Below are 27479 nucleotides of genomic sequence, written 5' to 3' on the forward strand. Positions count from 1 at the left end.
AACAGCTGATGTCTGTTGCAAATACACATTTCCTACAAAAAATTTTAAAAAATTCAACAGCAAAACATGTAGGCAGCCCATATTGTGGCCAGATGGGGTGTTGACTCTGTATGGTCTGTCTGTCCTTCACTAGGTGTCTACTGCCGACAAACCTAAACAATTCCTTATTGTTCATAGATCTCTCGGAAACTGGAATAGCAGCTAAATCAAAGAGAAACGGGCACACGTGCAGATACATATAGTGTGCAGGCAGCCACGTGCAGTGACTTTCACAATGTGTCTTTTTCTCCGCTTAGCAGGATGATTCATACACACACCAAGATGTGATCTTGGAAAGGCAAACCTGTCACACACGCTACAAAGTCTGATCACTGACATGAGAATGGTTTACACACCAAAACATGAATGGCAGCCTTCACTGAGGTGGATTCAAAGAAAACTCACTGCTCAAACAGAGCCACTGCATGCAGTGGAGTCAATGCCCTAATTCAACCATAATCATAATCACACGCTCACCCACAGAGATGTTTACATATAGACACACAAATATATAAGCACACAAATGGTCACATGCACACTCACAGAGAAAACTCACAGACTGGTAAGATATTCTCTCTTCACCTCACCTTTGTGGGCTGCACAGTGAACCAAACCAAACTCCAGTGTGTGAGGTGTGTCAGTCTCTCCTCTCCTTGATCTCTGTCTCCCTTTCTCTAACTCACTTCTCAACCTGTAGTCATCGCGTGGCTCTAGTTACGCTGTACTGCAGTGAACTAAGGCACAGGGAAAAAGGAGGGAGGGAGGGATAGAGGGACAAATGAGTCCTGCCCAGACTGATGAGAGAGACTTCCAAAAACGCCCTCAGGAGAGAAAAGATTAGAACACTTCACTCCACTAAAATTTTAACTTTCTCACCACTGCGCTGTTTCCACTGATTTCTTTTTACCAGGCTCTTTTCTCTTCCGTTGCTTTTTTCCCCAGTAGCTTTTAAAGTTTTCCTAAAACCACTTTTGCCTTCTTGAGGTTCTGCCAATCAGTAAACCAACCACCCTCTCTTTTTAAATTCTTGCTTTCTTTCTCTTTCTGCCTCTTCCACTCGCAAAAATATTCCACTCCAGTTCCCTCTCTCTGTTGTCGTCTGTCGCTGTTTATCACTTGCTCATTATGCTTACAGTATATGCCTTTCTATCTGTATTACTCTACCTCACTCTCAGGCTCTGGTGTGCAGCTGTAGGATGAGGGAGACACACCTGCTATTATTAAAATGTGTGTGTGTGTGTGTGTGTGTGTGTGTGTGTGTGTGTGTGTGTGCACATGCATGCATTTGTATGTGTATGTGTATGTGTGTGTGTGTGTGTGTGTGTGCGTGTGCGTGTGCGTGTAGCAGGGAGCTTACTATGAGGCAAAAGAAGGAATCTTTTTGGAGTTTGCTGTCCATGCCACACTGTTTCAACTGTAGTCTGGTTTCAGGAGCTGTTAAACTGAGACTATAAATCTATGGTCTACTGAAGGTATTTAATAGAGTATTCTGAGAAATGCACAGGTCAGTTCATGGATGCCTGACCACTGCATGTGACATGGTGTAATATTGCCTTCCCAGCTGCAACACACTCTCACATACACACCTTGCACTTTAAGGTTTTAATAGCCTTGACACTGTCTTTCCAGAATGTGAGGAATGCACCATGCTTATTGGGAGGCAAGTGTGTCGGTTAAAAAGGCAAACCTACTGGAGTCTCCTCAGGGGTCATGACCTCATTGAAAGAAAGGAAGAGTGCATAGAAAAGAAGAGAAATGTAGCTAAATTTCATTAGATTTAATCAGAAAGCTAGCAAAAACCTGTCCTAAATTCATAGGTCTGCAACATCTTTGTTACTGCAAGTAGTCTTAACTTAGACTTTGGAGAAAAAAGTGACAGGGTCAAGAGATGGAGAGTATATCCAGTCCAGCTCTTTGGTCATCCTGTAACCTGATCAAGAGATAAACCAGAGCAGTGCTGACACCCTAACCATGACCTTGACATGCAACAGCTTTCACAACACTTCCCAGCCCTGTGGGAAATGAAAGATTTGCACTGAAAGACAAGATTACATTGAAGAGTCACCCCAAATGATTGCAATCATCAGTTTGGCCCCAGCTTTATCATCACACTTGGGATATCCTCAACATGCCTAACTTTGTTCACACATACTCCCCCTCTACTGACCCCACTGATAACTGGTTTACTATCCCTTGCGCCATTTCTGACTGACTGTCCATCCCCACTCCCCCATGAGATTAGTACTACTTGAAACAAAGTGATGGAGATAGTGACAGAAAAGTAGAGCAGAGTGTATGCACAGTATGTGATTCAACACTCAAATTATGAGAAAAATCCTGTTTACAGGCACAGGGGCCTTGACCTATGAGTCATCATGTAGTCTTTGAGAACCTGGCACAGCTTCCTCTCTCTGCTGGATGGTAATCCCTCACTCCCCCAGAGTTTTCCCAATTCCTGCTTGTCTACATTTCTCTCTCCTTCATTCAGCAGAATTTCAAAAGAGGTTCAGCTTTGTCATGGATCCTAATGTGCTAAGACCTAACAACTGTTCACATATTTAGGCCAGTATCCCAAATGTCCTCATGGTTTTGTGTGCTTACTTGCCTGATAATGGTCTGATTAAAATATGGTCTGTCACACTGAAAAACAATCGATTCCCTCTCTAGGACATCTCACAAGGCCTTGACAGAAAAGCAGCAGTATAATCAGAATTTTTTGCCTTTTATTACAGAGTTTCGACACATCTGTAATGTGTTTCATTCACACTAGGTCTTGTTATCTGCTAATTAGCACAAAACCCTTAATGTCTGCATCAAATTTCATAGTGATCTATCCAATGTTGTTGAGACGTTTCACTCAGATCCATCAACTTCATGATGGGCCAATTGATCTGGTAGATAATGAGATATATAAGTGGTAACTTTAACCTATTAGATGGACAGTGAAGGGATCATCAAATTCATTAGGTACATCCTTTATGTGTACATCAATATGTGTACAAAATTTCATGGCAATCAGTGCAATACTTATCAAAACACTCTTAACTAGTGCCTCATGGTTGTGCCTCAACAAAGGTTAGGGAATCATCAAAGTAATTGGGATTCATCCTCTGGGGCCCACAAATGGCTGTCCAAAATTTAATGGAAATCCAACTAATATTTGTGAGATACTGAACCAAAGTGGCAGACAAACCAACATACCGCCATTGCTATCCACTGAGCCACTCCACAGCTCAAGCAAATATACAGGGTTCAGTTTGTAGTCTGACATGTCGCCTAGCCAAGTCGCACATGGAATGTGAAGGACCATGATCACTTACTGACATACTGACCACCGGGACAGACATACATGTGATGTTCTGCGATGATTAAGAAACAAAAAGATACTTGTTTAAGCCAGGAGTAGGGGCTGATTTGTCACCTGGGATGTCAAATGATCTATAAGAATACCAGTATTTACTCAGCTGAAAGTGATCCCAGAGCACCTGAAGTGAGGAGAAATGTTGTTGGAATGAGCACCATGATGAATGGTTCACACACACACATACTGGAAACTCTGCATCCCAATTCCAGTTAAGAGTAAGGCTTACGAGCATCTTTGGGGGGAATGACAAGGAATATAAGGGATGACAGTGGTGATTGGAGAACAAGGAAAATAGTGGGTTTTTATTTCACACAGCTGTGGTTTGGAAACATTTAGAGCAACAACTAGAATCATTTAGTCATCACCAGTAAAGTTTGCTCTACAATAGCAAAGGTCAGAAATACATTCCTGTAAAGGCAATGAAGTGAAATCACTGGAAAATGAATCAGCCCTGTTTGTACCCATGTTAAAATTTTTAATGACAAAACAAACATTTTTGGCCTCTTTACCAACCCCACCAGCTTGAGTCACATTTGATCCTTTAGTTTTTTTTTCTCCTGAAAGACACCTCCGCAGTCCCCCCAAAACTCTCCATATCCAGATCCGGTACATCTGAAGGTGTCTAGTGCACCTATACTACCCATGAACACCTGTTCTACCATTCCTCCTCGTCTGAATAATGTACATGATAACCACAGGCAGGTGATTCTATGGATAAAAGTCTGAGGGTTATAGGGTTACATAATGATTCTGACCTTATCGTATGCCCCATACTCAGCAATAATTCATACAGGTTCATACAATAATTTCAGATCAGATTAGGATATACCCAAAAGACTCTGCATAACTTGGTCAATGTTAAGCTGTTGAAGAGAGGAAAAGAAACATGGATCACAGATTGATGAGGGACTAAAAGTCTTCCCTGATAAAGAGTCTATAAGTAAAGAAAAATAGAAATGCAGCCCTCTAGCTATAAAACATGCATGTGCATTACATGGGTGATTTCAGCAGATAATGACTGGAATTCAAGCCCTGTGGGAATAAATTCTGCTGGATGACTATACTTAAAGGCAAAGGGAAGGTGAAGGAGCGTTTGTGTGAAAGTGCATATGTGAGTGAGAAGGAGAGTGAGAGAAAAACGAGATTGAGTCAGAGAAATCAAGAGCTCTCCCATGAATCTTTGTTTGCAGTAACACCTGCTCCTACTATCATTTGCCTCAGGAGACAGGCATACGAGTTGATGCAAGCATTGGCTTGAGATCCCATGCATGATCACACACCGCCCTGTAACCTCACAAGGATCTATGTATACTACTTATAGATTCTGATTTTAAGAGTGGTACCTATAGTTTAGCCCCTCACATCTTTATGACTCATAAATGACAAAAATAAATATAATAAAATGAAATAATGTCAAGAGAACAATGAGTAAAATATATAATTATGAAGGTCTTCCTTATCCAATCACTCTTCCTAAGGCTAGAGCTTTATGCTTTGGTAAAATATATCTTATCTGTTATCATCCAAGAGATAGAGAGAGCCGCCTTCCATGCATCCTCAGAAATACGCCACATGCTCACTGTATTTATAATGTACAGAAAATGTAGATGATGATGAAAATGTGAGACAACCTATGGAGAAATATATTAGTCATGCCACCACTGTAATACGAGCCATCTGACACCTATTTTTCTGATTTTAGTTGTAATTCACACAGTCAGTCACAATACAAGTGGAACTATGGGAGAATTTCTACAGATGGAGGAGTGACAAATTGAAAGTGATTAGTAATGAAAGGTCTAATGTAGGTGAACCTAAGGAGTAGAAGGGTGGAGTGAAGAGGTAGAGAAATGCGATGAGTCATTTAAGGGAGCTACCCTCAGTCCACCCATGAAAGCGTGACTTTTTATCTATGACAAAAATGAGGAGTAACACGTGTAGGACAAAAGTAAGAACATAAGAATGTTTTTACATTGCATTCTGGAAAAAACCAACAAACGAACAAAACCCAAAAACCTCATATGGTATTTGACTCCGATATGGTGCCATATTTGTCCCACTTATTGACTGAAAATGGTCACCACCCTTTCCATGCTAACAGTAGCTTGTTGGATAAGATGTTTTGAGTAACCTGGCACTCACAAAACAATGTAAATGGGTGGAGCTTCATGAACAACATTTATTTAATGCTTACCTAGCAAGTTTTGCTACTGCAACTGTATTTCACTGGTACCTGAAGCAACACACTCCCACAAATTCAACAAAGACTAAATCCTCACTTTTTTTGGTCTGCACATCCAGTGTCAAATATTGCAAATGATATAATGCAACTTCATAATTTTGATTGAGTGGAAAATTGAATGCAAACTGCCCTCAAGTTGCCCCATCAAATGTACAAATTACTTTCATATCATAAACACACTGCAATGTTCTGTAATACAACAGAAAAGGAGAGCAAAACCTGCAAAAATAAAATAACACCAGTACAGCAAAAAGCATGGTTTCAAATTTTTTTGGTTGCATAAATTCCCTAAAAAACATTTATGTAACCAAACCATGCAACTTTATGTCCACAAAACAGGTCCAAAACAAAGATTTTAAACACTACTGAGAAGTCAGTTCAAGTCTTGCAGTAACTTCGTACAGTTTCCTTGGGCACCTACAGTTTGGCATATGGACCACTTGCTTTCCCTTTATCTGCCCCCTGCTGCGTTGTGGGGGTGTGTCGGACAGGATGGGGAAGAGACAGGATAGGATGAAGAGGACGTGCAACCTAAATATGGCTCTTGCAGCCTAGGCCACAGGGAGACAGAGAAGGGGACCACAGACCTCGGCAGCGTACAATTATCCAAAACAAGAGAGTCAAGCCAACCTCCTCTCACTGAGACTCACGACAAGAGCATAACAGAGTAAAGCCAACACAATATTTTACTGTCCTTTACCCCCTGGTTCACATGCATAGATCTGCGCAAATATGCACATACATACAGTATAGAGATGTAAAACAGACACAGATGTTTATACACACATGATAATTCACTGCATATTTTCAGAGTTTGTATGGTGCCACGTTGCAGTGAACTGGCTCCATGAAAAAAACTCCTTCTCATACCACTTTGCAGGTACTTTATATAAACATCCATCAACAACAGCTAAATACTTCTCACAAACGTCTTATCATTTAGGCCTGCCTTAGGCAAATAGCCAAATCCTAAATACACCATGCTTTAACATCTAAGCATACACTTTCAGCAGTGTAGCATATGGGACAGATATAAGTACTCTTCTGCCTTTGGAGTGAATTTCTGTGAGTCAGAATGTGAAAGGATGTCTGGAACTGGCAGCTACTGGCATTTTTTGAGATTGGGGGCCTACAGAGCGAGAAAACACCTGGACCTGCAGTGCACAAGTGCTTGTGGATGCTTACAGCTCTACCTGAGAGGCCAAAACGAGTGTCATAGCTTATCCCTGGTGCGACATATTGTTTGCATAGATGCAATGAATTAGATCAGAAGCGTTCCATTCCTTAACAGACCTGGAGGACATCCAGCTAGATGTATCCAGGCTGGACAAGCTTCAGGAGAATCACCCTTTTGAGGAGGCCCAGGAGGGGAGAGAGATCAAAGGCCTGCCGGCATGCTCTGGTGTGTATGCCTGCTGGACCCATGAACATGTTACAGATGAGCAGAGGCGCCAGAGGACCATCTGGGGTTATATAATGGTGGAGTTCAAGGCAAAATACTGTGGACATAGGGAGTACAACTTAGAATACAGAAATGACTGAAACTTGGCTTATTTGTGTGAAGAACCTCCCTTGTCTTGTATGGGACTGGGTTTGATTGGTGGGAACAATTAGTTTGAAGTAGCACTAAGAGCATAGTTGATAATTAAGTTGGTCAATAATGATAACACTTTGGGTAAAAGAGTCAGGAAACAATGGATCATTTGTGTAAATTTGCTGACATGATGCTTGTGAAAAAAATGTCATCCTTTTATCAGGACATTTTCTCCATATGGAGAACATTAAGCTGGAGAATGATTTCAACATTGGTGCATCTGAACAAATTAATGTGATAAAGCCCATTTGATCTTATTACACCAGGAACACCTCATGAAATGAACAAAAGAGATCCTCAGCTTAATTCTAGCAGTATGGTTCTAGACATAGCAATGTCTACCACTTTGATCCGAACTGAACTGCTGGATGGATTTCCATGAAATTTTATATAGACATTCATGATCACCACAGGATGATTTTAAATAATTTTGATGATACACTGACTATTTTTCTAGGGCCACTGACAGAGCAAATTTTGTACAGATATAAATGGTTCCCAGACAATGTATCCTAATGATTATGCCCTTATTTTTCCCTCTAGTGTTATCATCAAGTCAAAATATTAATCTCTCTCCTTCAGTTGGTTTATGACCAAATACCCACAAAACTAATGACACTCTCATCAGCCTCAGCTGTATTGTGTGCTTACTGCTAATTAGCAAACCTTACCATGTTAACATGCCACATTAAGATGATGAATGGCAGAATTTTGCATCACACTTTGCTGCTAATCTGATATGTATAAAGTGCCTCTAAATAAGATGCGATGTACCAGACTGTACATACTGTATGTCTGGAAAACAAAGAAGCACAAAGGAATAATGGTTGAAGAGGATTAAGAACTACAAGTGTGAATTTATTTTACAAAAGAAGGCTGTATGTGATGAAATAGCAGTTCTATTTGTCTTGTCAGAAAACTAATTGTGTTAAATTTTTGTTCAAGTTCATCACCTTTTGCTACAAAAACAAAGCTTTTCTTTTTCCTCATTTTGTTTCTCCATGGATCGCTTGAAGACACTCATTTCTTTAGCCTCTATTTTGAACTTTCTTTTGGACTGAATAATGAACTGTCACCACGGCGCTTGAGGGGAAATAGTGGAGAGGGTGAGAAAGAGACATGACATGTGAATGCTTTGTTTGACAGATCACGGGCCTTTGTTGTAACACATAATCCTTTCATTTATATTGGAAGTGTGAACAGTACAATGAGCCTGTGTGAGGAACTGTGGTTCAGTGTGTGTGTGTGTGTGTGTGTGTGTGTATTTGCTGCATCTGTAGTTGTATGTCTACATGTATGTCCCCAGCTATGTGCAGAAAATGGTGATGATCTCAATTCCCCCTGGAAGCAACATGGACTGAATTGGGGTAAAACTCTGAGTTAAAGAGGGATACCTTAACAAGCCCTAGCTTGTGGTTGATGGGATCATTGATACCATGTCATCTGAGGAGACAAGTGACAGCAAAAAACCACAAGGAAAGGGGGGCCCAACAGAGGAGGTTTAAAGATCATGGTAACTGATAGTATAAGTGGTGATAAGGAGTGGAAACAATGTTTTAAAATAAATATTACATATCCATCCATCTTATCTTTGAGGGTCATGGGGGGCTACACCCTGGACAGATCACCAGTCTATCAAGTCTGACATATAGAGACAAATAGCCATTCACACTCATACTGAAACACATACATATTCATACTCATAAACTAAATAAAAGTATGTCACAGATATGGTTTAAGGTGACAAAATGTAAAAATCTTGTTGACACACATGCAGAATGTCACTTAGTTGAAGTCATTTGTTTATTAATGATAACAGTAGTATTTTTCACTTCATATTGTAAAGGTGTCCTCCTCTACTTCTTCATAATATGGTCTATGATGCATAATTTCTAAGGCACGCGATATCTCTGTCCATACTGTAAACAAGTGCAAAGTGGGAATCTACTTCCATTTTAATAAAACCTTCAAAGGTCTCAAAATAATGTATACATTTTATCTACAGCTTTGTATTAGGTTTCTCTTGCAAAGAAAATAAGGCCAAATACACAGGGGAATTAATGTTGCTATCACTGCTTTCACTTACATGTTTCTAGCGTGCTTTCCATTCATATAACAACAGAGAATAATTTTATACAGCCATTATACTATTTTGAACTTTCTGGTTGCAGAAGACAGACACAAATGATTACCTATGGGCAAAATCAGACAGACATTACTGAGGATGTACTGCAATGACATTTTAAGTAGTTAAACATTTGTGATGATGGTTCATAGCAGGTTTTGAAGGCACTGAATCCTGAGTCTTAAAGGGGCTTATACTGACTTTGAGTCACTAACTTCAAGTGACTGAGCTTGAGAGCTTTGTATAGCTTAGGCTACATGACAGTCATTCAAATATCTAAACAAAATGTCAAGAGGTAATCATTATATTCCTTTTCAAATGGACTAGTCTTTAAATTCAGGGCGACGTACAGCTCATTAAAACGTAGCTCTCATAGTTGTATTACTCATGGTGGTCATCATGCAGTTCATAAAATCAAAGCTGCATAAAGACTGTAATTTTGGAGACATATAATTTACCTGTTTAAGTTTATAGCTAAACATTAACCCTTGGTGTAAAACGGTGTATGAGTTAACTTTCTGCTCTGATTAATGCAGTGGAGGTATTTTGAACATTGTTGGGGTTATGGTTAGGGTGAGGGTGAGGGCAGAGCGAGAGGGGTCATCTTTGGGATACACACTCCTCAATCAGCCTATGACTGTGTTTAAAACATGGGCTGGGTTTCCTTTTAAAAATATGCAGTCGACGAGGCTATTGTAAACACAACCTAAATGCTGGATTTATATTCACAAATGTCTGAATAATAACCCCATAAAGCTCAATTTTAAGGATGTAAAGAAAACCACTGGTCTGGTTTCTTTGAAATAATTCAAATTCTTGCATTCGGTGAGCTCACAGAAAAGACCACATGGACATTTTTAATCATGTTGATGTATTTCTGCACTTCTGCAGGATTTCAGCCAAGCAGAACTGAAGGCTCTTGTCTGTTTTCTATAGTACCTGAGTGAGAGTTAAGGAAGATCTACTGAGACGGATAAAATACCTGGACTCTGTTGAAACCCGCAAGCGTCTCATTGTCAGATCTTAAAGATGGATGGTTTCAGCAAATAGAACCTGTGTGTTGAGTTTAGGATATTGAGATAAAAGGTGCTTTTATGGAGCCCTGCACTTTTTAGCTAATTGTTCATTGAGAAAGAACTAAATTCTGAGTTTGCATACTGAAGGCAAAATATTAGAATAAATTAAACATTTATGCTTAGCTTTTTTTTTAAAACAACAAAGTCACAGCAGAAGCCAGCACTGTTGCACAATAAACTGTGAATTCTTCTTTTATTTAAAAACTAGATCAGGATTTGAATGTTTTGAAGATTAGAGGCATTAAATAAAATCCCTGATGCATCTGTAATGAAATAGACATGATGTATTCGTCTCACCACAGGTCAAACAAGTGAAAGTGTAACTGATTGATTAGTCATGAATTTTTGTGTGCACCACAGTGCCAGAGATCCACACCCCACACTAATAAACCACTTGTCTGTCACTAGTGAACATTAGACTGGAGTGTCAGCCTGCATGTCTGGTCATGAAAGTGGTCCTACCCCTCAGGTCGGCACGCCTCGTGACCCCCAGAATCTCTTGCCTGTCAATCACCCAGCAAAGTGGGTAAGGTTAGTTAACAGAAGAACAAACACAGTATCAGAACTGGCTCACACCAATCCTTCTGTAAGGTGTTCTCCAACCATTCAAACTGACAGGCTAAACAGACTCTGCTAAGAAGGGCATCCTCTGGATAGTAAACATTAAATACTCCAGATGAAATGTTGAATTGACAGGTGCTTTAAACTGCAGTTAAAAATGTCAAAAAAAAAAAAAAGAGAGCAGGTAAGGATTAGAGTGTAAACTCCAAGCAAATCGTGTTACAAAGGCCTAATGATAGGTGCAGGTAGCTTAAAGGCAAAGTATCATTTTCACTATGACTGAAACAAACTATGTTCATCTACAACTCATCACACTGGCTTATGTTTTGGATGAACGTATGCCCTACGACTGATTGGGTTATGTTTTTATCACAGTGAGTGATCTTGGGGTGAGGGTTAGGGTTAGGGATGAATGGCCATAAAACTTAGTACAGAACTACCCACAGGAGGAGGGGATGACTTTGACTTTGATCCCTTACCTTCTCTAAATTTGCATGTGTAATACTTTGCTTTATGACAAAATTACCCACGAAACCAGTGACACTCTCATCAGCCTCAGCTGTACTTTGTGTTCACTGCTAATTAGCAAATATTAGTAAACAATTATGCAAAACTAAGAGGTAGGTATGGTGAATGTGGTAAATATACCTGCAAAACAACTAGCCATTGTGATTGTGTGCATGTTAGGCTGCCACACTGATGTTATGTAGTTTAAGCGCTGGTGTAACTAAGTGCAGCCTCACAAACCTGTTAATATGGGAGTAGACTGTTAATCATGTTATGGGTGTATTTAGGTAAAGTGCAAAGTGCTTGCTTAAGGTTAGGGAAGTAAAGTATGGTTAAGATTTGGAGCATGTGATTACGGGAAAGATCAGGGTCTGAGTTAAACACTGAAAAAACTGATTTAACCCTCACGTTGTCCTCTGGTCAAAGTGACCCGGTGGCCGACAATGTGCCTTCGTGTGTGTGTGTGTGTGTGTAGTAGTAGTAGGATTTGTTGTTGTGCATGACATTTGTGATTCTGAAGCGGTTATCTTTTGTTTTTGAATAATAGTAAGAAGAAAAAAGTATATGGAACATGAAGGGCAATACAAAGGGCAATGGGTAGGTTAAGGCACGAAACGGTGTGGAAATGTATCTGCCCCCAGCCACTGACCTCAACCTTTTCCATATGACATTGCGAGTAGACATAAAGCAAAAGTGTTGGCTGCCAATTCCATGGAGAAAGGAGAGACTATGGATTTGTTCTTTTTTCATGTGGAAATAATAAATGAATTGAGGCAAATAAATTGTTGTTTAACAAACAGTAGGATAAGCTGTTAAATCTTCTGCTTCCTTTTCAACCAAATCTGAATTTGAACACAGCAGAGCTGCAGATAAAGAGAGTGAATTATAAATCAACTTTTAAAAGAATCAGGACAATTAAAAAATGTGTGCAAACACTGAGACTGACAAAGAATAACTTGTACAGAAAGGCCAGCTATAATGACTCATTCACACCTGCACTTGCACAATATTACTTTATTCACACCACTCAATTACTTATTTTCAAATCATTCAAACAAATCTAATAATCCACCCATGAACTTTTACACAGAAACACTATCAGCTGACCTAAAATTGCCACCAAAGAAATGAATAATTTCTATTGCCTATTCATTTTTTTCCATCCTTCCTCCCTATCTTCCTGTTTTTCTACTAAAGACATTTTTCCATAGGCCCCAGTCACTCATCATTTCCTCCCTGAATCACTCACCCCCAAATCACACACTGTCTTATCCTTTGGGACTGTTCAAGAGCTTACACATCTCAAGACCATGATCTTGTTTCTTGAAACGTACTGCAGCAAGCCTCTTCTACACCCACCCCATCTGCCTTTCCCCCTATTCTCCAGTGATGTATGTCCCATCCCATGTCAAGGTCTTGTTTTCTTGAGTTTGATCTACTGCCTCTTTGAAGTGACTATTTTTCAAGGTCTAGGGCAATGATGGCTTCAATCTAATGTGGACATATTGCAGTTTGGATGGCATACTCCAGCAGAGCACGCACTGAATGGCCATTTTACTCATCATTTGTCTCCAGAACAAGGCTTTTATCTTAGCTGCAGAAACATTCCTTCCAACATGCACTATGCATGTGGGGATATACAACTCAGTAAAGGTTTTCATTAATATGAGGGTACAAATGTTTGTGAGTGTGTTTCAATGCTAGATTTATCTTTATCGAATCTATGTCATCTGAGAAAGCTTGAGGGAGGCCCAGACAGTCAATCAGTCACACCAAGAGACCACGCAGCAAGAGAGGGAGCAAGGAGACTCTTAATCCGTTGAACTGGTTCACAGTTAATGTCCTGTCCCCTGTTACGCCACCTGAAACACATCCATTACATCTCCTCCCTCTGCCTGTCCGCTACATCCCTGCAACAATTCCATGATATCATTTTCGTAAGCTATAAATCGCACTGTCCTGTCACGCTATTCAACACAGGCTTAAAGTGTTATTTATGTTTATAACAGAGATATGAACAAATCAAAATCAGGTAATGGAATCAGTTTTTGTAAAATGGAAAGAAAGAAAAAGATTTTACACATAATGAAAATGAGGTAATGGGAAATATCTAGATCCAAACAGTGTGTGTAGAGAAGCTGTCAAAACCTGGGGACCTCAGAGGACGATTCATTTGCTGTTAAAAGAGCCAGCTGAACAAAAATGGGGAAAATTCCCAGTTGAAACCTCCTGCACCTCCTACAACCTCCCACAACAAAAATTAGCATCTGAAAAAAAGCAAAGCATCGTAATTTGGCTGTGCATGAAGCAGTTAAAAACTGACAGTCAAGTTTTACTGCTGAGAGCTAATAGCCTGGGTGGAATAATAAATCTGATGGATATGGTGAGTGGGGAGAAGGATCTCACATTAGGGACAGAGCATGGCTAAACCTTAGGGAGAGCTAAGAAGCCAGTCTCAAAAGTGTCCTTGCTGCCTCTGACGTTCTTTAACCTCTTTTGTGGCTTTGAAACCTCATGTCTTTGGCCTCCAGTCACTCTCTATTTATGCAAGAAAATAAAGAAGAGAACACTGCCCCTCCTAAATCTGTAAACTGCAATTAAGCTAAATTCCGAGTTTATTTCCAAATGCCGTCCTTGCTCCAGACCATGTGAGAGACTTGAGTCTAAAATTATCACACTTTTGGTCAGGAGGCCAAGACGAAGCCAGCACTAGGTCTGTCTTCTCACAGGCCACAGGATCACAAAGAGGATGGCTGAAACTATTGTAATAATCACTTGGATGGCCATAATTCAGAAATGTATCATTTAAACTTCTTTTTAACATCTTTTAAACGGGGTACTGTGGTATGTGACTCAGACAGTATGTGAAAATTTGACAAAAGACTATGCACATGTCACAGTTGTCACAGGAATCAAAATATTATACAGATTTCATCTTGAGATGTTGCCTCTGCTGCTTTTAACAAGACACAAAGATAAACACACAAAGAAAACAGAAGAAGTGAAATGTAGAGGCAATGTGACGACATCTCATTATATTGAAGTGAGTTATGACTACTGTTTTATAATCATTCAGCCCCATGAAAGCCAAAGGGCTTGTGCAGTGAGACAGCTTAACTAAAGGCATCGTGTTGGTTTAACTGTTTTATGTTAGTCCATCTAACCAAAGGTCTGACGTCTGAAGGCAAACAAAAAGCAGCCCACGCACCCAAGCACATCCCTCTCTCTCTCTCTCTGTCTCTCTCTGTCTCTCTCACTGTCTCTCTCACCTTGCCTGTCTCTCCATCATGTGTTTACACGTCGGTAGAGTAAGTGACAGGGCTGTAATCGGAAGTCTACAACCGTGTCATTTGGAAGGCTGTTGTCTTTTCCTGGGAGCGTGGTGGTCAGCAGAGAAAAACAAGATTTACATCTCACAGGGAGGGGCAAAGTGTCAACCATGCATTATCCCCTATTGGCTGTGGTCAGGGATGGGCGTTAACATGTGGGAGAGATAGACTAAGAGATGCTGGCAAATTTTCACCCAGGAGACAAATTCTTGTATCAAACACTGGGGAATATCAAACTTGAGAATACATGTACAACAAAAAACATATGGTAAACTGTTCTAAGTGAGGGCCTGTGTCACTCGGTTTCTCCTATTGCCATATTGCACGTACTGTCATTTTGTGAATCTATGGTTGTTATAAAAGTGCTAGAAAAAGTGTGTTATACTTACTGTTGATGGCGTCATATGTTAGTCAGCCTTTGTTTGAAAAGAAATGCCACCTATAAACAAAAGAGAGAGTAGATTATGGTAAATACGGTTCATAAAATGTCAATCTGTGGTCTTGGAAAAGGAGTCAGGGTATTTTGGGGGTTATTTTGTGAACTCTATATTTTTGTTTTCCTTAGTGTTTGCCTTTGATATCAGAGCAGTTTTCCACTTTCAGTTGGAAATAAAAAACAAAAAGCACATAATTAAAACTTCCTCTATAGTGTTTTTATTACAGCTTTATTTATTTCTTCTCAATGTTTACTGTTTATTCTCTCTAAAACTATGAGAGGTTTACCACCACAGGCCTTCTTTCACCTCCTGGAAAGAATTACACAGCTTGGAGTGAACTATATTTCTCACTCTGTTCCGCTAGACCTGGCAACGTGGTTAAAGGACAGGAAAATTATATATAAAGAGGTCTGAATGGAAACGGTACACCTTTGTCCTCTGCAGTCTGTGAAGTATGCAGAAGAGACACAGATGAAGATCTAAAGTAAATCCAAATTCATGCAAGCAGTCAAAGTTGTTGTAAGAAATTCACCAGAAATTAGGTGTGTTTCCATCACGAGTTGAAATAAACTGGCAACACATCAGAAAAAAGAAAATACACCCATAACTAAAATAAAAAGCCTCTCAGAATTGATTAGTCATGGACAGATTGGGATTGTGCTTTTATGACAGGTGGTATTCATCACATTTCATCCTGGCTGAATGCAGACGAGAATTACAGCCTCGTGGTTGTACGCTTCTGCCAATCAGTCCAGTTGCAGTTAATTAGTGTGTGAATTCTTAAGTTATGTGTTTTGTGACCTTGACCTTTGACCACCAAAACCCAATCAGTTCATAGCTGTCCAAGTGAATGTTTGTGACAATTTTGAAGAAATTCTTTTGAGGCAATCTTGAGATATCACTTTCAAAAAGTCAAAAAGTTTCGTGAGCAGTTCAGCCTTGAGTCTAAGTGAATGGTACTGCCAAATCTGAAGGGTATCCCTCAAGACTTTACTGAGATATTGTGTTCATGAAAATGGTACAGACAGACAACAAACTGGAAACGTAATGCCTTAATTAAAGATAAACCAATTCAGGAAATATTGCATTACTAAAATGAATACATTACAGTGCCTCTTAAATAGTGCATTAAGTGCTGATTGCAATCTCATGTTTTTAACATTGTGGTGGATGATAAACAATTCATTACTGACTCCCTTGCTGAATTCCATTGCAAATTTGAACATCACTACTTACACATAGTATGTATGTAAATACATACATTTAGTTGTTTCAATTCTTTATTGTGAGGAAATGTTATCAAAGTTTTATTTAACTCCATTCATGTGTTTTTTTAAACTAAAGTTATCTTTATTTGCAAATTCATTTTGGAAGGAAAAACTAGTTTTGACTGAGAAGCAGAAAAAGTCATATGCCCCAGCAGTGCCATGCTCTGTTTTCAGATGAATCCAGGCAGACAGACAGACATGCTTAATCCTACACAGGTTCAAAGCTCCGCCAGTGCACATGTGGCCTCAACCTGAACAGAGTTAAAGAGAATAAAAGAAAAAGACGCAAAGAACAAAAGAAGTTAGCAGAAAGAGGACTATGAGTAATGCACTGATGTGTGCTGTGTCTGTGAGAACTTGCAAGGCTGTTTATGTTAGGCTGTGTATTTGCAATGGTAACATAATTCACATTTCATTGGTGAGTGGAAGTGAGGTCAGCAACCCTGCAGAGAATAAGAGTCTCCCTTTTTGTCAGTGATTGCTGACTAAGGTTGGGCATCACAACCCATGCATTCCCATGACTCACACAGCTATATCACCGCCCCCATGAGACTCATCAAAGAGTTGATCATCCACCAACGCAGGATGCTTACTAATACCAAACGGTAAACAAGGAGGAATTCACACAGATTTAAAAAACATCAAAGCCAATAATACATGTGTACAGACGCACAGACACAGACACACTATATATTTCATCTCAGACATGAATCAAGCAGATCCACGCGAACTCTGTAAAAAGCGGCCACAACATCATCTCCTAAACAAAAGCATGAGTCCAACTGTATCTATTCATCAAAAGCAACATATGAGAAATGAGAACACAACTCTCGAGCCATCTGTGAATAGAATTTCAGAAGATTTTGTCACATTTTTTTATCCGCCTTTTATTAACCTTGGGAGAAAGTTCCCAGGCGCAAGGTTGACAAAAGCCAGTTTAACTGTTCCATTTAATTAGAAGATTCTAGACCTCTGCCAGGTCATTTATACTAGTTTTGGTTCAGATATTAACATAAATACAATCAAGAAGACAAGATTACTGATAAAGATGTTTAAAAAGTACCCTGTTGTATAAACGTCAAATTATATTCTTTAAAAAGCTCTGAGTTAACACAACCTAAATCACAGCACAAATAAAACAGTAACAAGCAATGAAACATTAATGTTTTTTTAATTACAATCTGAAGTTATGTATAGACTCATTCTGTATAAAAACAGACTGCTCTTTACAAAGAGTAAATCACAGAAATACAATACCAGTGTAAATCATAGTGTGTGTAATCAAGTGTGATTTATATCTGTGTGGTAGATTCAAATACATTCTCAGAAATACAAGCCAAACACTCACACACAGTAAGACATAAGAAATGAGTTTGTTCAGGGGAGATCTTCAAACATCTGTGCCACATATTGTATCACATACCAGAGGTTCCATATGAATTATAACCAGTGAAAGGTAAAACAATGTGCACTAATAGCCATATATTAGTCTTAAATGTGGCCTTGGTTTTATGCTTTTTGCACATGTATAGTGTTTGCTGCATAAATTTGATATTACACCTCCGCACCTCTGTGTTTTTGAGTTTACATCTGAGTATACACAGAACTGAGCACTTGCAACTTATGCCCATTAACCCCATGCTCTGGGACCACCCCAGCATGTTAGGGCGTGAAGGTAAACATTTCTCAATGAATTCGGCAGGGGAATGCCCTGCTGGAGTGCGGCTGCATTGTGAAGGCCAAATAGTGCTATACTCAATCTAAACAGTCAGTGTGAGAGCTGGGGGACTCTCAGAGTTCACGGCTGAGCACAAAGACGTGGAACCCAGGCAAAAAAAGTAGAGGAAAAAAAAAAAACAGATCAACAGACTGTGTAACAGCTGTACATGTTTTCCACTCAGCTGATATCATGAGAAGATTTGGATAACCACTCTATTCAGAGGAGTCTAATTACTCCTCTTTGTCTCATTTGTTATGCTAGATTTATGTTTCTGCAAGGCAACACAGCCACTCTCACTATGAAGAGCATGAACTTTGAAACTCATATTTCATGTTGAGGAGAGACATTATGCCAACATCATGTTTTTTCACAACAACAGGATTATGTGACTTAATGCCTTTTCTGCAGCAGACACTCCAATATGTCATAGCAGGAAAAGCACAGGTGTAACAAATAACATTAATAGTGGCTGCACTTTATTTAGGTTTGTCAGTATCTGGGCCCTGGATCTGTCCATGCTGGCTAGCAGACGTGCCTAACTGGGACACTACAATGAAATGGAGTCATCATTAATGTTATTAGTTCCACCTGTGCTTTTCCCACTATGGCAACTCAAAATGTCTGCTGCAGTTAAGGTCTATGACTGGAGAGGCAGCCATCCATTATCACAAGACTAGATTACTACAAGATATATTGGACCCAAAGAGCAAATCTGAGATATGGGCAGCGATTCAGAGGTCTGGAGAGATTACTGTAGGTAAGGCAATTAAAAATAACCATATATGGTTAGGGTAGAACTAAAATGACATTAAATTTTGTCATCTCCATATCCACCAGCATCTGTGCACATATGTAGCAGAAAGTATGACTGCATGTGTGCACATACAGTATATGGATGTGTCCACCTATGCAGACACATAAAGTAGTATAAACAGAACCATGTGTGTTTGGCTGGCTGCACTATTGTCCATATGCATGTCGATTTTAGAGTATATCAGGGCCTAGAGGATTAGGTCAGCACATTAGTGCCTATGTGTGATCTCTTGTCATAGTTTGGTGTACGGTTGTGCACAATTCAACTGAAGAATGATCGTACTTGGGGAGTGCAACCCCCAAGTTTGGAACCACTAGTACAGCTAAATAACACTAGAGTTAAGGAATGGGAAAAACTTTACAGCACTCCATCGTCATCAGTTAGATTTTTGTTTGTGTACTCATTAAACAAACAAGGGTCAGATTTAGCCAGTAAATTTTAGAGGTGTTGGTAGGCATGTTTCTGAACTTAAGAGTGCCAGGCTTGCTGATTCCCACTGCTTCCAGTCTTTATGCAAAATTAAGCTAATCCTCTGCCGACTCTAACTTAATACTTACTATACAGATGTGAGGGTGGTATCAATCTTCTAATCTAACTCTTGTAAAGATGATCAGTGTATTTCCCAAAAGCCTCAGGCAAGGATTTGGTAATGATTAAGTGAGCAAAACCTTTACTCACTCACTGACATAATTTAGGGAGTTAATCAGGATCATTAAAGATAAAGGTACAACCACCACCCACTGTGAGCTCCATACCCTCACCACAATACTTTGCTGTCAACCTGCATCTGATATAGTTGGTATGTCTCTTTCATATACTTAATCCAGGCAGTGTTTCAGGCATTTGACTCATCTCTAATGTTAAGTGACTCATTAAAAGGTATCAGCCCTGTGTCTCACTGTCCCAAAAACACTATACTATATACTGTTTCCTTATGTATGTGCAGTGCGTTTATTCAGCCTTCAGACTTTTCAAAAGCAAACTGGAATGGAAAAAGGAAAACAGTGGTACAAAGAAAGAGGAATGGGATTAAAGTATTGATTGAACAAATAAACCAGTAAAGCCAACAGATGAAATAAAACTGTTTTGTCACTTCCTTGCTGGGTAAATAAACAACCACACCAGATGTCCCCATTTCTCATTCACACAGCCAGTTTTTCAGTCCCACCCTCCCTCTGTTCTCTCATCGAGAGCAGAAAGCAGAATCTGTACAATCTGTGCCTTTCCCGGTCAAATGTAGCATCAAAAACAAATGTCCCGTCGTCACCGCCATGAGGGATGGTGACTCACATAAAACAGCATGTGCTGTATACAAAGGCACATATCAAAAGACACACACTACCACAAATTTTACAGACTTTCCCAATAACTCTGTTGCACTATTGACAAAAGTCTCACCCAAGCAAAGCTAGATATGCTTGACTCACAAGGAATGGTTACTGTTAACCTTCAAATCAACCACCAGTGACTCACCACTGTCTGGAGAATTGCTGGCTTTTAATAGTCCACAGGTTTCCCATCAGCATGGTCTAGCCATGATCTTTGTATTACATTAGCACCCCATGTGGACCAGCAGAATCAGATGCATGGACCACTGATGCCATTCTTGACTTGTTCCAATATTCTCTTTCACACACACTTCTCATTATACCTTTAATGCAGACAGTCTGATGCCCTCAACTTCCTAGGCATATTCACGCCACTGCATATCTGTTTCTGTGTGTTTCTGCTTATTGCGCAGAGTGAAAACAGACTGGGGTCTAAACACTTCCAGAAGGGTATTTGCTAATGTTTTTTAAAGTTTTTATGTTCTTCTGGAGCTCCCCAACACCTTTTAACTGTTCAAGACACTTCCCCACGTCATATACATAGGCAAACAGGCCTCACAGCACATATACCCCAGCAGGGGCCCGGCTGCATCCCGTGAGCTTTCAGGCTCTTAGTCCAGATAACAAAAACCATCAAAACACTTAAGTCCACAAACCCAGACTCCAGCCCTCTGGCTATGCTTTGGTTAACCTCTCTATCACGCTTGAGCCTCTGGGCCCTGCTGTTGTCCAGACATAAACACACACAACCCACACAGCCGAAATCATGAACACAGAGTAAAAGCCAGACTGCACTACTGCTCCAGCCAGGCGCAGATCAGAACAAAAATACTGATATACTGTTGTCTACTCGTCACTGGTCAGTCCCTGGATGTCACTGTCCATCTGTCTCTGTGCTAAATATTCCCCAAGACAACAGATATCCATGCATCTTAACAGGTGTGTGCGACTGCATTACACTCAGCTTATTAACAGCTGAGCTCTCCATATTAGCCAGAGATTCAGGTGGAGACCTTGTGTCTGTCAGACAAATAGCAAAACGGACAAATCTCTCAGGGCACATGAGAATGAAAAGTGATTTTCTGAACAAAAAACACACACACTAAAAACATTATAGTTATCCGGTGCCAAAGAAAATGTCTATGCCCATAAATATGTGCCCAAGAAGTTTATACATGCTGACCAAAAAGTGGGTCAGAAAAGCTACTTTTCTATGAATGAGCAACAGTTTGGCTGGAATGCCTAATTACTAAACACACACAGGACATTATCTATCATCCTCTCCAAGTCTGTGAGTCACAACAGACAGGAAAGCCTCCACAGTGAGGAAAAAACACGTTGAGAGAAAGGTTAAACCAAAGATAGTTCTTATATAACTGAACACAGAGACAAATAGAGAGGCAGAGACAGAGAAATACATTCATGCATATAGTTTCCATGCGCACAAATACATTACACATGCAATATTCTTGCTATTAAGCAGATGTGCATTCAGCTATCAGATGTGGTTTTGAGAAATCATTTTCCTCTTATCCAGCCTGTCAGGCATGTGGTCCTAGGTTTGAAAGCTCTCCAAAACCTGCATGAAGTCCCTCTGACAGCTCCCAGAAAACAAAGGACTTTTGAGAACAAGAGGGAAGAATCAATACTGATTGGCAGTTGGCCTAGGGCATATACATCATGCTATCTGCTGAGAGGGCAGAAGCCCTTTAATTCAGTTGGAAAATGTTTTTGCTGGTTGTTTGAAAGTCACGTCCTGTTGGACAACCATCTTGCCGGTTTCACCACTCACATCATACCAAAACCGCACTGATCCCTATTTGAATATCTACAGGGAAGTCTATAATCATTCCAAGACAGATAATCTTTAGCGCATATGTAATGTAGCCAGTTGTTGCATGCCTCATTGGCCTCTCCACAGCTCTTTCTTTCAGGAGTGTTTTTTTTTTTTTTAAATGGTCTCTCATTCTTAAATCTCCTGTGTGACCTCTTTTATTTCCACCGCTTCATCAGCTACGTTGATTAGCCATTCAACAGCAGGGCTGTTAGAGAGTCTAGACTACTGCTGACCGAGGTGGGAGTGCATACACACCCCACAATCACACTAATGCGTAATCTGTGTTGTGCCCCGAGCAGGAAGAGTTTTGTCTGAGTGGCTGTGGGATTCCACCACTGTGTGTCATTACGGCAAAGCTAATACCACTCTGCACACCCTCAGCATCCCACCATAAGTATTTGTTTACATACACACATGCATGTAAATACACCTCGAACCACAAGCACACATTTACATCTGAGCTCATACATCTTGTTAGGATGTACAGGAGAGGAGATTTTTGAACTCCATGATCTTGTGCTACCATGCTGACAAACCAACACACACATCTTTCTAAACACGTGAGGACAGTCATGGACATCACCCATTCCCATCTCTCAATCCTAATCTTAACCACACAACCATAGCCTTGCCCTACCATTAACCTAAACCTAATTTCTATGTAAACCTCAAACAGCTCTTTGAAGAAGTAAAAATGGCTAAAATCCTCACTTTCCAAAAATGTCCTCGCTCTCAAGATCTAAAATTGGTCCTGACAGAGATAGAAGTCATGAGACTATTTCCCACACTCACACTGCATCTCAAATTATTCAAACCAATGTGACTCTGGGGACCCTGAACCACTATTACTCAGGCACAGTGATGTTATCTGAAATCCATAAAGTGTTCCTTGTTAGCACCCAATCAACTCCTCATTTATGGACCCAGGGAAAAGGAAAACACCCCTTTGGGTTTTGAGCAGACGAGCAGTAAATGCAGACTTTTAGAGAGCTTAATTTATTACCCTCGGGGCAAAGTGGAGGGCTAAGCAGAGGGCATGATGCGACTACGAAGAGAAGCACGAGAAGTGAAAATGAGCCTTTGCTAGATAATAAAACATGGGGGTTTGTGTTGCTGGATTGTGGTATTACCAAACAGAAACACCCTAATGCATGTGAAGACACACACACACACACATACACACACACACACACACACACACACAGTACACATGTAATCATGTGCACTCACAGACCATGAGGAACAGTCCTGTCTTTATCCCTGTCTTTGGCAACAGTCACTTCCTCAGGATACGGACCAGTTTTGTTTAACTTCAAACACTGGTTCCTGCCCTGTCCTGTTCCCTCCTCTCTACCCCTCTGTCTCTCTTTCTGTCTGCGTCTTAGTATCTTCTATCATTTGTTTTATGTCCTTCCCACTTTCCCATTTCCTCTGAAAATACCCAGGAACACAAACGAAATCAGGAACATTGAATAAAGGATGGAGTGACAAGAGGAGGAAACCACAGTTTTCTAATCTGCAGTAGACAGTCAGAGAGAGGGCCTGAGCTACCATTCCCTACTTTGCTTCTGCCCAGTCAAACCAACACCAGCCATAAGTTATATCCTTACCCCAATACTAACCACAGACTCAACCCCAAATTACCATCTGCCAAGCATGACAATCTTGCAAGCCCACCCACAATTCCAGCGATGCCGCTACCTCAAAGCAGGACAAAGGCCAGACAACTACTACCTCTGCCACATTCAGCACACTGTAATCAACAAGGACTCAGGCAATTATTTTGTGTGTGTGTGTGTGTGTGTGTGTGTGTGTGTGTGTGTGTTTGGATGTGCACTGTATTACATAAGCAGGGGTGTGTGGTTAATTTAAAACATTAAAGGTATTAAAATAGCTGATGAGCATATAGACAGGATATGCGGCATATGGGAACACTGCATATTCTTTAAACCCTTGCCAAAATATTGAGTCTTTTCCACTGTAGCACCTGATAGCATCGGTGCCTCTGGTTACACTATCAAGCACACTCAGGTTTGTAGCAGAAGCTATTAGATATTATCTTCCTTGTTAGGGAGAGCCAAATTTGTTATGATGTGGTGACAGGTATGTACTGTAAGAAATCAGAGGAAAGGAACTGAACTGGCAACTGCAGCTGGGAAACACTCAAATCCCATTTAATCAGCTCATCACCCCATAGTGTGTCTAAAGGGAATGAGAGCAGAGTTAGAGCTGGTTGTAGTGTCTTGCCACTGTGCATCATGCCAGGCCATAATTTAGATGATTTAAGGGCTGTTAAATGTAGCCAGCATGTGATCGGTTGCAGAAGGACAAGCCAGTCATTTAGATAGTGGAGATGACTGGATTAATCTTTAGTTGTATCATAATTTTTGTGTATTAGTGATGTCATCATTGTCATCAGAGTCTAGCCCCCCCATCCCCTTGGCAGCAGATTGGCTGAGATGCAGAGAAGGTAACTAACAACTGTCAAATGTATTCCTGGAACTGAGAGGAGGAAGAATTTCTGCTTTGTTTTCCTTTTCTTTGCTTGCAGCTGAACACGTCAAGTTTAATTAAAGCAGGTGATTCATTTCATCTCACCAGATTCAATGTTTGTGTTTTGAGTCACTGTAATATACAAAGTTAACACAGGCTGCAGCAATGAAATTCACAGTAACTTAGACTGCAATTCAAGTTGCTAGGCATCACACTACATTTGTTGCATGACAAGTGGCTTATTGTACAACTTGCAATGTTTATGTTATTTCTACTGGCAGAAAAATAATATGAGGACACAATAGGCATACTTAGTGGAAGACACAGATGAAGTAAAGTAAATGCTGTCACAAAAACAGATCAAGAAACAGACAAAAAAAAAAAAAAAAACACTGCTGGAAGAAGGTGCATGAACAAAGGATTTATGTCTCATGTCACAGCCTTTTTCACAGACGATATTTTGACATGTCACAGTAGGAAAAACACAGGTGTAAATAATAAACTTCACAATGGCTGAATTCCATTTAGCTGCTTCAGGGTCCTGGTATTGTGCATGTTGGCTCACTGTCCTACTGTCATGGCTCACTGGAACACTTGAACAGAACAGAACCTTCATGTTATTAGTAACACCTGTGCTTTTTCCTACTTTGACAAGTCAAAATGTCTGCCATGATGGCCAACACTGACTGAACCACCAAACAATTTTTAAGACATTTGATTTTCTCATTACAGGATTTATTTTATTTAGCTATACTTATTCTATTCCTATAAAATCCTTTTCCAAAGGAGGTGAAGGTTGAGATGTTGATTTCCTGAAGTGCACTGTATGAATGTGTTAGTAAGTTAGTAAGTCATTGTGTTGCATTTGTAAGGTTTTATTTCTAAGAACTCTCATCTGTCAATTTTAATAATGTTTTTGGAGACAGAAAATTTAATTGATGCCTTCATTCTGTCTTTGCATGAAGTTTATCCTAATTACCAGACGTCTATGGGATCTATAATGGCTCTGCTCAAAATTGGGAAAACCCACCTTGTCCAACACAGGCTCTTTGTTAATAGTGAATCTGCTCACTGTCAATTACACCATCAATTCCATGCAGAGAAATAAATATTTGTAGTTATCAGGAAAACTAATCTATACCCTAATTCTTAATTTCAGCAACCTGTGAGGCCCTCACAGGTCCCGTCTCAGAGGCCCACAGTTCTGGAAAGGTTGAGCTGACGACTGCAGTCTTGGTGCTTAGGGCTCTTGTAAAACCAGGGGGACCTGTCTGCACTATATAAAAGACATCAGTAAGGCCTCAGTAACACTGGGACTGATCCACTCAAAAATAACAAGCATGACCTCCTGCCTCCTAACATGGGATTTCATCACCTACTCATGGCACTCTGGTAGGACTGTGTTTGTAGGAAGGCCTTGATCTGTTGTGTGTATGTGACATGTTATATATTATTTTACCTCTGTCAAAAAACAACAAAAAAACTGCAAAATCATTGTGCAACCAAAAGCATTTTCCTCCAACACGTCTGCACTATTTCAAACAAGCCACATGTGTTTTTGTGAGATTGAACAGCATTCAAGAAGAGAACAATTAAACTGTATAGCTTTTCCAAAGCTTTTCTACATATGATAATTTCTCATATCATTCCAGGCCTGGAAAATACAAATTTAAAATGACATGACTTTTCCTGATTTTCCAGGAGTGTGAGAACCCTGGTAGTGAATTCAGGTCGGGGTGGATTTCTTATTCAGTCAGGCAGAGTGGCTGATGTGTGTGTCTTGGCTCAACACCCAATGAAATTGAGATGAAAAATGAGCAGAGACAGCAGGCTACCTGTTATCACTTTAAATATTTTCTTTCCACATACCCAGAGTTTAACTTCAACAAATGACTGCAAATTAGATTAAATACAGCTAATGTCATTTAGATCACTCTCTCTCAGAAATGATGGCCACAATGTAGCTCACCAGTCGCTGAGCGGTCAAAGCTCTATAGTTCATTGATTATGACTAATGCCACCCACTTTAAATTACTGACAATAATTAAAACTTAAAGATATCATGTGCTTGATTTGTGTAATGAATTCCATACCTCTTGAAAACATCCTGTCATTGCTCCAGACAAGTGCTCAGCAGATGGAACAATACTTACAATATGGGATTTTGGATGTCTCTTTACATTTTAACACAACTTGCTTTAAGTAAAAAAGACATCACAAATTTTAGGAGACTGTGTTGACTATGTGCTTTTGTGTCTTCCTAAGCCATTTTCCTACTGCACGCTACCGGAAAATTTGGCAATGTCAATAACCTGTGTACATTAGTTCAAGAATTGTATTTTTAATGATTGCACTGAACAGCCATGTCACGCTGCCGTCTGAAGCAGCAGCAGAGAATCATTTAAATTTTGGCTGTATAGACATAACTATTATCCTTTCAGTATCTCCTATTAAATCTAAATTGTCTTGACCACTAGAAAATGAAGGGATAGCAGAGACATAGTGGCAACTTGAGCTCATCCTGCTGCTTAAAATCCCATCAGTGTGCTTGAACATCCCAATAATGTTCCTATTAGCTCACCATCAGCACCAGGCTGTGCTGTGACTCATGTCCATACAGAGCACAGTCCCTGGTCCAGCTGTGGCATTGGACAGCTGCCCATGTTGGCCTTGTTTAGCTTCTCTTTTTAGCTTGTTTAGCATCACCTGTCTGTCAGGCAACTGAGTGAATTCTAATGCCAAACA

The 27479-nt window shown here is 40.0% G+C and overlaps 1 protein-coding gene across 1 annotated transcript in view; it reads right to left on the minus strand.

Moving 5' to 3' along the window:
- The window catches only part of LOC108875364 (zinc finger protein 469), a 172090-nt gene that overhangs the window by 57613 nt on the left and 86998 nt on the right, over positions 1-27479 (minus strand). Inside the window, exon 4 of the mRNA XM_018664235.2 lies at positions 15227-15276. The gene's annotated coding sequence lies outside the window, so the exon portion shown is untranslated. The remainder of the gene's footprint in view (positions 1-15226; positions 15277-27479) is intronic.

Source organism: Lates calcarifer, linkage group LG10 (assembly GCF_001640805.2).
Source record: "Lates calcarifer isolate ASB-BC8 linkage group LG10, TLL_Latcal_v3, whole genome shotgun sequence".
Taxonomy (NCBI): domain Eukaryota; kingdom Metazoa; phylum Chordata; class Actinopteri; family Centropomidae; genus Lates; species Lates calcarifer.